The following is a 15,724-nucleotide window of genomic DNA, read 5'->3' as shown; positions in this document are numbered from 1 at the left end:
TTTGTTTGACTCAGTCCTTGACCAGGGGAATAGGAGTATTCTCCGTTCACTTTTGGTGAACACCATCCCTTGCTCTCTCCTTTGTTTTAAAAAAAAAAAAAAAACATTATTCAGTTACCCAGTTGACTGTATCATTCTCTTTCAACTTCTCGTTGAAGTATTCCGTCACCTTCGCCTGCCAATCTAGATGTGGCCGGATGTATGACATTACGACGCATGATTTTACCACGCATGCCTTTACAACGCTGTTTTTACAACGCATGCCTTTACAACGCATAGTGCTTTGGGGCGCTGGATAGTGAATAGTTTAATTTACTATTCCAACTACAGTCCCCGTGGATAGTAGGGAAGGTGTTGGATAGTAAATTAAACCTATTCCCTATCCTAGAGCGCCCCCCAGCGCAATGCATTGTAATGGTTTGCGTTGTAAAAGGTGCGACGTAAAGGCACTGCGTGGTAAAAGTTGCGTTGTAAAGGATGTTTCCCGATGTGGCCCATTCTGAGGAAAGAGCCCCTGCACCAAGCTCAGCTCTGTAGGGACATTATATCTGAATGCCTGACACTGGATAAGGCACGCTCCACACCCTGGCTGAATTACATATGGGATACTCTTGGTTCCCTTGGTATATCCTGGTGGTTCACCGAACCCAGTCATACGTCCAAAAAATCAAAGACGGAGGTGGAAACAGTATTTAAGGACCATCGTGCAAACATTAGGTTGGAACACCAACTATCCAAACCCTCTGTGTTGCATTATTATAGTCTCTTATAAACACACAAACCCCCTTTGTAGTCTCTGGACCCGTCAAGATGGGAGCGGTCACTTCTTTTCCGCTTCAGAGCAGAGACAATTTATTGGTCCCTATTTTTTCAAACACTTTTCGGACCCAGTGGGGAATAAAGTCTCCTCCTGCCCCTATAATAATTATTCTGCACAATCTCTACTTTCTTCTGCAAATTGCACAGCCTAGCATGAAAGCACTTTTTGTTACCCTTGTTCCGGAGGCTAGGCCTCCGCTGTTGTAGACCAACCCTCTTTCATTTACAATACCTGGGTTCACCCGAAATTGTCTTCACTGTCGGTGCCTTTCTGAAAGTAGCACTTAGAACTAGACAATCAAGGACGGGCTAGTCTGTAAGAATTGTATGTGCACAGTAGCTCAATAGATGCCGATTGCAAACATGTTGGGTTTACTTATAGGTGATAGTAGGAGCACATGGTGGACTCTATTTGAAGTTTTTGTTCTCTCTTCATCCCCGCCTCATGCTTTTTTAACTACACCTACTGCTTATCCATCCATACTAATATAATAAAGAGAGAGCCCAAACCTTTGAGGCGGGTAATCTCAGGAACCACAGCACCAATCACAACACCCAATACAGCGTTGGAAAGGGCAAATGCAGCAGAAGGACATAGGCTATACAGACGCCCACCATATACATTTAAAAGGTAAAAGAACCGTGCCAGCAAAGTAGTCCCTTGTGGGCGTGTCTGCGTTGGGCTGTGGGCGTGTGCTGGGGGCGTGACAAACGCTGGGGGCGTGTGGTACATTTCGCCCTTCATGCCATGTCTCATATTGTGTGCTAATCCCACCTTGCTCCCTTTAAATACCCCTGCACCCCATAATCATAACCCACCCTTACTCCTTAAAATACCCCAACACCCTTAAATACTAACCCATCTTAACCCTATAAATATACCCTGTACCCCAAAACCCAAACCTATCCCTAAACCCTATAAATACCCCTGTACCTGAAAACCCAAACCTACCACTGAACCCTAAAAATATCCCTGTACCCCAAAACCCAAACCTAGCCCTGAACCCTAAAAATACCACTGTACCCCAAAACCCAAACCTACCCCTGAACCCTAAAATACCCCTGTACCCCAAAACCCAAACCTAGCCCTGAACCCTTAAAATACCCCTGTACCCCAAAACCCAAACCTACCCCTGAACCCTTAAAATACCCCTGTACCCCAAAACCCAAACCTACCCCTGAACCCTAAAAATACCCCTATACCCCAAAACCCAAGCCTAGCCCTGAACCCTAAAAATACCCCGGTACCCCAAAACCCATACCTATCCCTAAACCCTAAAACTACCCCTGTACCCCATAACCCAAAACTATATCTGAACCCTTAAAATACCCAAACACCCCAAAACATATACCTCAGTACCCCAAAACATATACCCCTATACCCATACTTACCTTATCCAAACATTACAAAAAAAAACATGTTTTTACCATTCATGCATTTACAACGAATTTTGTTGTAAATGTATGCATGGTAAAAGCATATAAAATGTAATGCCATGCGTTATAATGGCATTGCGGAGTCATGGTACTTTTGTAATGAAAGTATGCGGAGTGATGGTATGTGGTAAGAAAGTTGCGGAATAATGGGTGTTTACCCTCCCCCGGTAAGTACATTGGTGGCACGGTGGCTCACATCTCCAGCAACATACTCATATTTTTTCACCACCCATTTGAAAAATGCACAGGTCTCTCTCATTGATGGCCAGCACCGACATACACTTTTAGACACACCTCCCGCCACAAGTTCTAGAATTGCGAACTTTAGAGCTGGGGAGCTACGTTCGAATCTCGGCATCAGCTCAACATCCTGTGATTCCAGGCAAATCGCTTTGTCTCCCCGTGCCTACCACAAATGAATGTGTTCTTCTGTAATGTAAATTGTGCTCATGCCATGTTGTCGAGTTCGCGCTATATAATATTGCAAGGAAAAATAAAGTAGGGAAATTCGAGTTCACACACTACTGAACGCGCACTCTTAAGTGCATCAGCAGTGCACTGTGAATCGGAGCGTTTTACAGGCCTGTCACAGATAAGAATTGCTATCTAAACGAAATCCTACAAAACAATATACTACTGGCCGGCAGCAATTCATACCCGGACAACGTCGGGACGGGCTGCTAGTAACATTATAATGACCTCTGAAATCTGACTCCGACTCACACTTTTCTGTTCATTTCAAGTGCGGTTATTCGATGTGACGATAAACCCTAAAGTCCCTGATGCATTCATTTGTAATTGTTTTTAATGTATGACCATTTTTAATCTTTTATGTGTGACTTTAGCTATGTGCAATATTTCTATGTACTTTTATGGCCTTTTGGTATTTAGACCGAATAAAGGGGCATATTATCAAGGGGGTTTATCTCCGCTTTTTTGGCTTTAAAAGCCAAGAAAGCGGAGATAAAATTATCTCCCTATTACCTAGCTGTCGCTAACACCAGTTAGCAACAGCTAGTAGGAGATAGCGACCATCTTAGGCCCCACTTTGCATGTCAGTGATATTTATCACTAATGGCATGCAAAGTGGGCGTGCCAAGATGTTAGCGACTGGAAACAGTCGCTAACATCGCTATATCCTATTACCAACTATTGGAGATATTCGCGCTAAGAGCGAATATCTCCAAAAGCTAACACCTGCCCTGAGCAGTTCTTAGCCATGTTATCCAATGGGAGGTGGATAACATGGCTAAGAGCATTAGCTCGATAATGCATGAATATCGCTGACTTTTCAGCGATATTCATGCATTGCGGCTGTTTTTTATCGCATTTGCGATAAACCTTGGTAATACCAAGGTTTATCTGCGATAAAAATCGCCGCAGCTCAGCGGTAAATTTTTGTCTCTAACCAAGCAATAGCGATAATTATCGCTATTGCTTGGTAATATGCCCCAAAGTTATTGCATTGAAAGAAAAATACTGAGGGAAGCAAAGCTTGTTAAATATTAATTCCTTCCAATATTTCATGTTCTGAACTTGACAAATAATAATTTCTTCAAATCTTTCATTTTCTTAGCCCCAGACACGTGTTTTGCCTTCATGACTTCACTTCACTCCACTTTCTTTCAGGTTTTTTGAGCTCTTTTCTTTGTAGAAAGAGGTAGCTGATAGCAGAAGTGAGGTTTTCCTTGTATGATGTGAACATCGTGTTACTGTTGCATCGAAAAGGAGGTATTCGATCTCAATGAATATGGTGCAAGACAAATAGCTCTTCTTCGATATGTGTGAAAAAAGCAGTTCTGCGTTAGGTAGCTTGTGTACAGTGAAGATGTGTGCTGTATATCAAAACTAATGCGTAGAGTGAGGATGGAGTGATATGACCACTCAACTTCTAATGACTGAGAACAGGATATTGGAACGTAATGTCTAAAAACTATGTCAAGAATGTTGCCTTAGGTGTTGGTGGGTTGTTTGGAGAGCTGAGTTAGGTTGTGGTTGAGAAAATGCTGCTTCGCTTCAAAGTATAGTAGCGGGTATCTCTAGGGTCACCCCAGTTAAGGTTAATGATTCTGAGGTAAATGGTTTTTTGCAAGTGTTTGTTGTTCTGTTATGATATGTGTGACCTCCTTGTATTTTGCAGGCGGATGATAGATTGAGTGAAGGCAAATGGCTTCTTTTGGTGAGGGGAGCCATGCTAGGTTTGAGACCTCAAAAGTGTTGCATGACATAGTTGTGAGATTTTTTGCAGAGGAAAAAGTCTTGATGAATTACAACAACGCCACTGCCTGTGTCTGAGGGTCAGTCAATAGAGAAGGACTAGTAAATGAATAATGAGTTGGAAATGATGGATTAGCCAGATTTCTGTCTAGAAAAAGAAATCAACCTTGAGCGCCTAGATTTTGCTGGCGATTAAACTGTTCTGTGCATTTGCTGATCTTCAGTGATGTAGAGTGACTGACAATGTAGCAGGAGCCTTTCACGGGTGGAGATTCTGCCTCTTGTAGTGTCGGGGACACTTGGGGCTCAGCTGTTGAAATGGGTGCCCTGGGAGTTAGAGATGGATTGGTCATATTGGAGTATGACCATGACTGATTTGCACATGGCAATTCTCTGTTGAGAGTGGCATAGTGTGCGAAAAGTGACAGACCAGAAATCTGTCTCGAGCGGCGATCACCGGTGGCTGATATAGGTGCAAGCATTGCTTCCATCACCCTATTTGTTGCAAGGAGAACTGCATTATAAGGGGAAGAGGAGAAGAGGTCATATGATGGAGGACAGGTGAAAACACTGTGGGGCAGATTTACAATAACTGGCGCATCCCTGCATATCAGCAGGGATGCGCCAGTTATTGTGCGTCACGGCTGTGCCACCATGGATGCGCCGCATTTATAATGCGGCGCACCATGGGGCAAAAATGGACAGATGCGTGACGCTTCTGTGCTGTAAAGCCGGTGCATTGCTGGAGTTGTGTCGCAAGCGTGACGCTGCTCCAGCAAGGCTCCAGGGTGCCCTATCTTTACAATGCTGTGTCAATCTTTTCGCCAGCGTCAAGCAGGCGCAGGGTTTTGACGCAGCAAGGGCTTAAAAGTGACTGAGGGAAATCTTGTAGATTTCACTCAGCCACTTTTAGGAGGCGTTCCTGCACCAGAACGTCCCCCCCCTGTGCCGGAAAGCCTACATGTGGCGCAGGGCTGTACAACGTGAAGCTTTTCCCAGATGCGTCACGTTGTAAATACCCTGCAGCATGGTGCTGGCTTTGCGCCGCTGCTGCGTCACAAAAGTGATGCAACGGTGGTGTAAAAGAGGTCCAAGGGGCTTGTGTATCTGCCCCAGAATACCCCGCAGCATGGCGCTGGCTGTGCGCCGCAGTCACAAAAGTGACGCAACGGCGGCGTAAAAGAGGCGCAAGGGGCTTGTAAATCTGCCCCAGAAAGGTTAAGTAGAAAGTATGTCAAAGAGGACAAAATAGGAGCGGAAGGGTGGTTCGAAACTGTGTGCAATAAAAGTAGGCAAAGGAACTGAGGAAAGCAGTAGGAAAAAGGTCCAATAATAGGGCTGAACTTGTGTTAAAACACAAAAGTAACTTACACTTGTGAGTGACTTACATCCGCTTTAGCAGAGATATCTTCTGGTTCTGTCTAATTCTAGTGAACATGAGTAGGCTGGTTTAACAGGTATTTATTTGCTTTAGTCGTGTACACTCGAGTTGTCTTCCAAATGTTTCTGTTATAAAATAATGTGTATTGTGCTATAGTACTCATATTTGACCACTAGATGGCAGCAAGGCCCTACATGTGCAGTGTGAAGACAGAAAGAGCAATGGTATAGTAGTATAGTATTAAAGTAGTATAGCATTGTAATGAAACAGTCAAAACGGTATCGTTCGCAGTAGTAATGGATTCTAGCACCTATTGGAGTGATTACTGTGTGGTGATGTAATCAGAAGTAAGACGTTTCTCTTATGAACCCCTTCTGTATGCCAGCACTTGCAAGAGCACAGAGAACAACAACACCACTGTTGGATACTTACTTGGGAAACCACCTTCATTTTACACCCCTCCTGAATGACTGATCTGACGCATTAAATAACATGTATACTTTTGAGCGAACCTATTTGTTACCTGCACCTCCTTCAATTACGAACATACACGCCAGTTAATGTAACGTAAACTCATTAGCTCACGGACCAGACCAGAGTGAAACATGTGTCGGCTGAACTAGAGATATATTAGATATATGGGGGTGATAGGAAAGGTGATGATCCCAAGGCATAAACTGGCATCTTGTAAAAAGTTCAATCGGGTCGGGGACAATCGATATTTGCCCGGCGGTATTGCCTCTGTGACCCTCTAGTTATTAAATCAAATGAAGAGGCAGGCGCTGGAGACTGGAAAGCAGGAAACAAGGTTTTTTATTCTCTCCGGAGGAGAACACAACGAAACGGACAGAAGGTATCGTTCTGAGGTGCTCTAACTGTATTCCTGAGGCCTGGCCTCTTATACACACATTTATGACTTTATTGTAGATTACACATACATGTTAAAGCTTTGATGTACGGAAAAGACATTCTCGGAACTCCCCTTTGGGCCCGTTCCCATACACATTTACAGTTGAAGTCCCCACCCTAGTCACAACAGGTGATGAGCATCGCGCAGCTGGATAATCCGCCGATTCACGGAATGTGGGGGGTTTGATCGGGTCTCATGGGGTGGGGGCTTTGATCAACCCGGGGATTCTTTGATGGGGGAGGCTTTCTATTGTACGGGGAGGGGCAAGGATGGTATCGGCAGAGCTGGGTGTCGGCTTGGGAACGGGGAGGACAAAACGGGCACACGGGGAAAAAGGGGGTTTGCATCTAAGGGCCGGAGATCATGAAAGGAAAGCAGGGAGGTGTCGCGCTGGGAACAGGATGAGGGCCTGGGGCAGAGCAGCGCCGAAGAGGGGTTTATGCCTCAAGGCAGGTGCAAGCAGGGGGTGGTCAGCGTGCAGGCTTAGCGAAGGCAAAGGGCTATGTCAGGGGCCAGCGGCATGCAAAAGGGTTTGTTCTGATCGGGGCATCTTAAAATGGCGGGCGCGCACGACAAAAGCGTGGCATCAGGGGAAGAGGCAAGATGGCGCAGATAATGTTCACCAAAACGTACTAATTTTCAACAGTCCTCCCTTTAACATATTCAAGACATCTTGCTGGTTCATTTTTTTACTCGGGTCTATTGTGGTGGGCATGAGAAGGAAAACGGTAGGAACCCTAGATGAAAAAATTGTAAACAATACATTTTGAGATTTCTAGTTTTTAGGAGGTGGGCCTATTTGATAAACTTTGATAAACTTGTTCAGCAGGAAAGTCATAGGAATGTAATACAAAAAACGGTTCTGTAGCGAGCAGCAAGTACATATCATAACGTGAACTGGCAGGTTATTACATATTTCAGGTTCGGATTGGAGCAGGATCAATACAATGGCGGCTGGGAGAGAAATGAGGCATAGCAAAAACGGTGATTGTGGATGTCAAATGTTCGAAGTTTTACGAGTTCTCATTGTTCTTTGTGGTCTTTCGTTGGCGCTGTTGAGCACCGGCGGTGGAGCTACGAGTCCAGCTCTGTTCTAAGTTCTGCGTTGCAGGGCACGACCCTTTCCTCGCGTTTCTGGTCGGTAAGGTCCTTTTCGCCCTGTGTCCTTTGAGGTGATTGTCAGAAAGTTCCGATGGAAGAAGAGCGTTCAAAACAGTCCATAGGGTAGGTCAGAGGAAAAAGGGGGATGGAGCAAGGCCAAATTGGGAACAAACTAGGGGAACGAGAGACTTCAAATAGGCGGGCGTGTGACAGAATTCAGAGAGCGGGGACTTGTCGACAGGCACTGGACGTCGAGCAGGGGCATCAGGTCGACCCTTTCTTTTCATGCTGTCGAAAACAGTGCCTCGTCCTGCAGCTCTTTTCTGTCGTGGTCTCGCCTTGGCTAATGTCGCAGGTGTTCCTTAGTCTGCAGTCAGGCCTCGTGCTCCCACATCCGGTCCTTCTCTCCTCCAACAGCAGTACCCTTAAACAAGTTTGAAAAGACAGTCTTTAGAAAATTTGCAGATGGAGATAATCAAAAAAGTCTATTTCTCTCCCAGCTCCAGGCAAAGAATGAAAATGCTCGTTCTCACAATTGGCATATGAAATGACCGGTGACGGGCCTGTTGGATTTACTTATTACTTTCCTTCATAATTAGTTCACGACAGTTCATCTGATGGTGACCCACCTTCGTGAGACGAACCTGGCGAAGATATGCTGTTCTCTAGAGTTTTACATTTACAAAGGGTACTGTGAGTCATCAACATGGTACTACACAGGTATTTTGCTGAGAGGCGAACATGACTAAAACATCTCCTTTCTATAGATGCATCCTGCTTTTAAACTACTACGGGGTTCATTTCGGTTATTTCTTTACCTTGGGCTAATCTGTTAACCTTGTAAAACATCATTCTGGATCCTACGTAACCTTTTACAGCCCGATTACTTAATCAGGAAGGACAGGGGTTTTATGGGAAACAACCAGGGACATATACAGGGGAGGTAACGGGGGTGATAATTTTTTTTTTCGGCTTGGGTATTGCGACAATTCGGGGAGGGGAGGGTCGCGTATTCTGAGGTCCTTGTTTTATACTATAGGAGCCGTTGACATGTAGTTCCTTTATTTCGGGTCAGATTAGGGAACCTCTGTCGTCTTACCTGTCCTTTCCCTTACGGCCCCACCTGGGTTCATTGACTTCTAGCGGAAAAGGAGAGGTAACGACGCGGTCTCAGGGTGATTGTATTAAAGACAAGTTTTTGTGCAAATACTGACGGTATTTGAAGCCAATTAGGTGGTGTGCTAGGGGTGGCAGTCTGCCAATTTCGGGGCTAACCACTCAGAAGAGTGGGAGTGCAAAAATAGAGGGAGAGGGAGAGAGAGAGAGAGAGAGAGAGAGAGAGAGAGAGAGAGAGAGAGAGAGAGAGAGAGAGAGAGAGAGAGAGAGAGAGAGAGAGAGAGAGAGAGTGCAACGGCAGGCTAAATAGTACACGTGCAACAGAGAGGGTGGCAGTGTATTCAAGAAAGGTTATTTAGTGCATTACACAGTAAAGGGCATTCACGGGTCTGCGTTAGAATCTTGTAATCATGCAGTTTGAGTATTAGACAGGGTAGAGGGGGCGTGCTTTGAGAAAAAGGGAAGAAGAAAGGTGGTACCATTTTGTCGCACTTTCTCGCATTCTCGGTCCTTCGACCAGTTGGGTCAACGTCTCAGTCACACACACACATTCCCTCATAGTTTCGCATCATACGTGACATGGGTTCATTCATCCGGTCTGGTTTAAGGGTGATCACTTTTTTTATCAGGTTGTGCTGATTTTTCGGGTTTGTTCGGTACGTGAGTAGTTTGCAGGCGTGCTTAAACACCACCTTGCGGCGCTAGTCCGCTTCGCGTATTAGACATGGCAAGGCTTCAGATCTTCGCCACACCTCGGCTGTAATCTCTGATGTAACCTGCAGAGGGAAAAAAAGGGGGGGGGAGGGGGTGGGGGAGACAGCATTCGCGCGCATTCAAATACATGGATTCATAAGTCCTTTACTTACCTCTTACTCGTCTTTCCTCCTCGGGGCAGGGTCCCTGGGGATATGGTTTCTGGAGTCGAGGGGGGGTAGTGTGTTCATATAGGTCGTGTGCGGGGAAACGTAAAAAGGAAACCAGAGGTGCCTAGTGCGAGGTATCTAGTCAAAAGGATGTATCTCACTATCGGGGTCCTTAAACCTCATTCAACGCTGTGGCGTTCTAAGGTTCTTCGGTTCTTGGGCCCCTGATACTTTGGAACGTGGTACTTTATAATATTTACATTATTTTATTTCTCCCTCCTTTTACATTCCCTCATTTACACCGTTCGTTTTACCCATCCTTGGAAGTCAAGGTCTTCCTCTACGCGAGAGTTCATGGGTCAATTGCGTACTTTGAAGGCGGAGTGTCGTGTTGTTGATCCGATCCGTCCTCCAGGGCTGGGTAACCATCTTCCTTTAACCTTAAAGAGAGAGCAGAGTAGGGTGCACAGAAAAAAACTTTCCCACCGATCCCACATTTTTTTAAAATAAAGCATGCAATACCCGTCCATAGTTTCAAAGACTTTATTTTGCAAAATCATTTCAGCATATGGATTATGAGGGTGCGGTCGTATTTGGCCGGTCGTGGCAATGGCTAAAGTGCATACAGTGGGGGGTTTCGCTTGCAGCAATAAAAACATCGGAAAGTTTTACTCGTTCATTTGTAAGTAAAAACGTCTATTAATTGGTTGGGGGTTCGGGGGCATTTATTTTCCTATATGCATACCGTACGTGAGCGTCGTAAATGAGGTTTACATCAGTTATAAAAATATAATACATTGTACATTTGTAATCAACATTTGTAACGGGGATCCTTTCATACTGTTCGTCGTGTGAGTTCTCCTTGTCTTTTCTAGTCAAGTGTACAAAGGATCATATAAAATCTCAGAACATCAAGTTTATATTAGTGCGAAGGAACACCACGAGGTGTTCGTAAGTTCCGATTGATACCAGCGCCATTTTGGGCGGGGCCGGCACAGTCCGGAAGCAGCATCAGGGGGAAATGTTTCCATTACTGGCAGTTTGGACCAGAGTCCTTTTCGGCAGTTCTAGAATTCACGCTAACAGAAGGTGTGGCAATGTCATGTTTGTTTCGTTGGCGATCAAGGCAGCCGTCCCTTACCGGAAACCTGCAAAGGCCGAAGGTTCCGCCGGGGACCTTTGTATGATCTTCAAGGCTGCGGAGATGCTGTCGGAGATGGGGGCTCGTGCTCCATGGGACAAATGTTCGAGTTATATGGCTGGCCAAAGTTACTCTAGTGGCCGGGGCCCGCCTTCCAGCGGATCCAGACGCCATTTTGAGGCCCTACAGGGGCCACTCTCGTCGAGTTTGCAAGAATGGAAGAGATCCTTCGGAGTGAAAGGAAGAGGTCCCTGTTTTGTGTAAGCGGGACGTTCAGCTGGGGTGCAGCTGTGATGCCCCCACCTGGGGGGCGAGGGAGACTCGTTCACATCGTCTCCTTCTCCCGGTGCACTCCATGCCGCTCCTTTTCATCGCCCCGCATGAAGGTCTCTCCACATCCGGTGTTCCCCAAGTGCCACCATTGTACGTTCGGTGCTGCGCAAGTACTGGGGTGCCACCATTGTACGTTCGGTGCTGCGCAAGTACTGGGGTGCCACCATTGTACGTTCGGTGCTGTGGAAGTATTGGCACCATCGCCTGACTGGGGGTGTTCGGCGTCGGGCCGGGGGCTGGGAAACCTCCTATCGGTGGAGGTGGGAGAGGCTCGTCCGCGTCGCCTCTCCCTCCCAGCCCAACTTGGACAGATTGTTGTGGAGGTACGTGCAGGACATCCCGCCGTCCAGGACTGCTGCGGCTGTGACGGAAGAGAAAAGGAAGAGGTGCCTCGTTCTCCTCTGGACATGTGGCGGGACTACCTTAGTCTTTCCAGGCCCGTTGCGGCCGGCCAAGGAGACATGTGGCGGGACTACCTGCAAATGCCCAGGCTGCGGGCTCCTGCCTCTCCTCCGGCTCCCCCATACGTTAAGATTTCCTGACCAAGAGTTGGCGGCCGGGCTCGCCTTATATGGGTTGCCGTTGGTTGGGCGTAGCCGTAACCCTGCCCTACTTTGGAAGGTTCCAGAATGGGGGGGGGCGAATGTTCTGTTTGACTTTCATTTTCTACAGTTTATCGTTATTATTCCTTGTTTGTTGTGTTAAATTAAAAGTTCAAGTTCATTAATGGTCTACGGATTTTGTTTTACCATTTCTTTCTTTCCAGGTTGCTTTTATGCTAAGTTTCTGCTAACAGAGGTCGAGTAACACGGAAACACGTGTAGAGGGATGACGCAGATTTGTACATTACATACACACAAACTCAGACGGGGGACAGTACAAGTACGACATACAAAGACCCAAGACAAATATAAAAACAGTTATTGGTCATAATTATCTCTTTCCGTCTGTGAATTTTAAACGAGGCTGGGTTCCCGTCTTGACATTGCCCGACCTAGGAGAACTTGAGCATGCCGCTGAGATTTTCCTGGCGAAATCTGTGCCATCGGGCATAATCAAACGTGGTAGTTCTGTCTGGTCTGTCTATGTAAGTCGGGTTCTTCTTTGTCTCGCGCCTTTTCTCGTACTGTCGGTCTGTCGTTCTTGTCGGCCCTTTGCCTTTACTCACGCTCAGTAGAGTCGGGCATTGGGCTTTCCAGTGTCCGACATACCTACAAAAAGCGCATTGGTTTGACCCTAAGTCTGGTCGTCCTTTGCATAGTGTCGGGGGATAAGTCGTGGGTAGCGGTGTCCTGGGGTTGTCCTGTCGGTATATTTCTCTACTTGGTTTGTCCTCGTCTTTTCTCTGTCGTTTCGTAGCCTCTCTGCGCCACATACCGAGACTGTCGAGCATAATTGGCGTTGTCTTATTATTTCGAAGGGCTATTTCTAACGTTTCTATTTTATCAAGGTCAAAGGATCCTGCCAGTGGCCACTGTTTGTCTTGGCTATCTTCGGTATACCTGTGCCATAATTTATTATAAGCTATGGTGACTAACCCATAGTTTATGAACATGTCCTTATTAGGGGTGCCTTCTAGTGGAGCTATATGGTCCACCTCTAACACCCGGTCCGGGCTAAACAGGCTATTTATCAGTGGGGAGAAGACAGACATGACGGCTCGTAACGAGGGACTAAAAAAAGTCAGCACTGCCTATCTTATCACTAGGTGCAAAGACTTGACAGAATATTTCTATTCTACGTTGTTTGCAGGTAGTGAATACCTCATGGATCAAAAACCAAAAGACCAATAAATAACAATGGGGAGAATGAGTAGGTCCGCAAAGATCTGCGTTACCTACCCTTTTCACTATCTGCAAAAAGGGTGGTCACTTCCCTGTTTGCAGACAGGGAATCTCCAGGAAACAATATTTTTGCGAACAACAGTTCAGTTTCAAGCAATTATTAAGTGGGGGAGAAAGAAAACAAGCACGGCTGCTACCCTACCTATCCTCCACTGCTTGCAAAGAGAGAGAGCCTGTTGTTTCTCCGTTTGCAGACAGTGAATCTCCAAAATAAAAAAATAAAAATAAAACGAGCAATACTAGTATTTTTGAACAATCAAGCAATCAAACAAATTTTTTCGCAACTTGTCGTGGCAACACGACCTTACCCGGACCATGTGGACAGTTTCTTGTCTTCCGAATCCAGCGCCCGATCGTCCTCTTTTTCTCGTATTTCTCACGGCACTCCTGATGGTTCCCAGTCAGGACCGTAGATCACTCGAGAGAGGTCTGTTCGGAACTAGTGAAGTTCGGATGATCGGCTGCCAGACGAGGGTCTATTGGGCAAGAGCTCTCCCGATCGTTGCAGTCGTTCACTCTGTCGTCGGGACCTCTCCCACTGGATCCACGAGTCGCTGATGGGCCCCACGCTTGGGACGCCAATTGTAAAAAGTTCAATCGGGTCGGGGACAATCGATATTTGCCCGGCGGTATTGCCTCTGTGACCCTCTAGTTATTAAATCAAATGAAGAGGCAGGCGCTGGAGACTGGAAAGCAGGAAACAAGGTTTTTTATTCTCTCCGGAGGAGAAGACAACGAAACGGACAGAAGGTATCGTTCTGAGGTGCTCTAACTGTATTCCTGAGGCCTGGCCTCTTATACACACATTTATGACTTTATTGTAGATTACACATACATGTTAAAGCTTTGATGTACGGAAAAGACATTCTCGGAACTCCACTTTGGGCCCGTTCCCATACACATTTACAGTTGAAGTCCCCACCCTAGTCACAACAGGTGATGAGCATCGCGCAGCTGGATAATCCGCCGATTCACGGAATGTGGGGGGTTTGATCGGGTCTCATGGGGTGGGGGCTTTGATCAACCCGGGGATTCTTTGATGGGGGAGGCTTTCTATTGTACGGGGAGGGGCAAGGATGGTATCGGCAGAGCTGGGTGTCGGCTTGGGAACGGGGAGGACAAAACGGGCACACGGGGAAAAAGGGGGTTTGCATCTAAGGGCCGGAGATCATGAAAGGAAAGCAGGGAGGTGTCGCGCTGGGAACAGGATGAGGGCCTGGGGCAGAGCAGCGCCGAAGAGGGGTTTATGACTCAAGGCAGGTGCAAGCAGGGGGTGGTCAGCGTGCAGGCTTAGCGAAGGCAAAGGGCTATGTCAGGGGCCAGCGGCATGCAAAAGGGTTTGTTCTGATCGGGGCATCTTAAAATGGCGGGCGCGCACGACAAAAGCGTGGCATCAGGGGAAGAGGCAAGATGGCGCAGATAATGTTCACCAAAACGTACTAATTTTCAACAGGCGGCGTAAAAGAGGCGCAAGGGGCTTGTAAATCTGCCCCAGAAAGGTTAAGTAGAAAGTATGTCAAAGAGGACAAAATAGGAGCGGAAGGGTGGTTCGAAACTGTGTGCAATAAAAGTAGGCAAAGGAACTGAGGAAAGCAGTAGGAAAAAGGTCCAATAATAGGGCTGAACTTGTGTTAAAACACAAAAGTAACTTACACTTGTGAGTGACTTACATCCGCTTTAGCAGAGATATCTTCTGGTTCTGTCTAATTCTAGTGAACATGAGTAGGCTGGTTTAACAGGTATTTATTTGCTTTAGTCGTGTACACTCGAGTTGTCTTCCAAATGTTTCTGTTATAAAATAATGTGTATTGTGCTATAGTACTCATATTTGACCACTAGATGGCAGCAAGGCCCTACATGTGCAGTGTGAAGACAGAAAGAGCAATGGTATAGTAGTATAGTATTAAAGTAGTATAGCATTGTAATGAAACAGTCAAAACGGTATCGTTCGCAGTAGTAATGGATTCTAGCACCTATTGGAGTGATTACTGTGTGGTGATGTAATCAGAAGTAAGACGTTTCTCTTATGAACCCCTTCTGTATGCCAGCACTTGCAAGAGCACAGAGAACAACAACACCACTGTTGGATACTTACTTGGGAAACCACCTTCATTTTACACCCCTCCTGAATGACTGATCTGACGCATTAAATAACATGTATACTTTTGAGCGAACCTATTTGTTACCTGCACCTCCTTCAATTACGAACATACACGCCAGTTAATGTAACGTAAACTCATTAGCTCACGGACCAGACCAGAGTGAAACATGTGTCGGCTGAACTAGAGATATATTAGATATATGGGGGTGATAGGAAAGGTGATGATCCCAAGGCATAAACTGGCATCTATTGTTTGAAATAGCTGAGTTCGAGAATCACTAATTTCTTCATATTGCCTTGCTCCCTTAGCAGGGGTTGACATGTTTCGTAGATTTAGAATGCAAGCTAAATGTGATACATTGAAATTGAGTGTTGATGTACTGCTGCAATGGAAAAATTTCCTGCCGTGGCTCAGTAAAAAAATTAAAGCCCACAGAGGATTTACTTCTGAATGGTTATAA

General features: G+C 46.1%; 1 protein-coding gene and 1 pseudogene across 2 annotated transcripts in view; both read right to left on the bottom strand.

Annotated features, from left to right (window-relative positions):
• Positions 1-15,724, bottom strand: part of LOC144823579 (uncharacterized) — a 190,956-nt gene that overhangs the window by 150,379 nt on the left and 24,853 nt on the right. The gene's annotated exons all lie outside the window — the stretch shown is intronic.
• LOC144796669 (mini-chromosome maintenance complex-binding protein-like) overlaps positions 1-15,724 on the bottom strand; it is a 39,197-nt pseudogene that overhangs the window by 2,830 nt on the left and 20,643 nt on the right.

This window comes from Lissotriton helveticus, chromosome 1_1 (assembly GCF_964261635.1).
Source record: "Lissotriton helveticus chromosome 1_1, aLisHel1.1, whole genome shotgun sequence".
Classification (NCBI taxonomy): domain Eukaryota; kingdom Metazoa; phylum Chordata; class Amphibia; order Caudata; family Salamandridae; genus Lissotriton; species Lissotriton helveticus.
The sequence above is the reverse complement of the archived record's forward strand: the minus strand, read 5'-3'. Positions and strand labels throughout refer to the sequence as shown.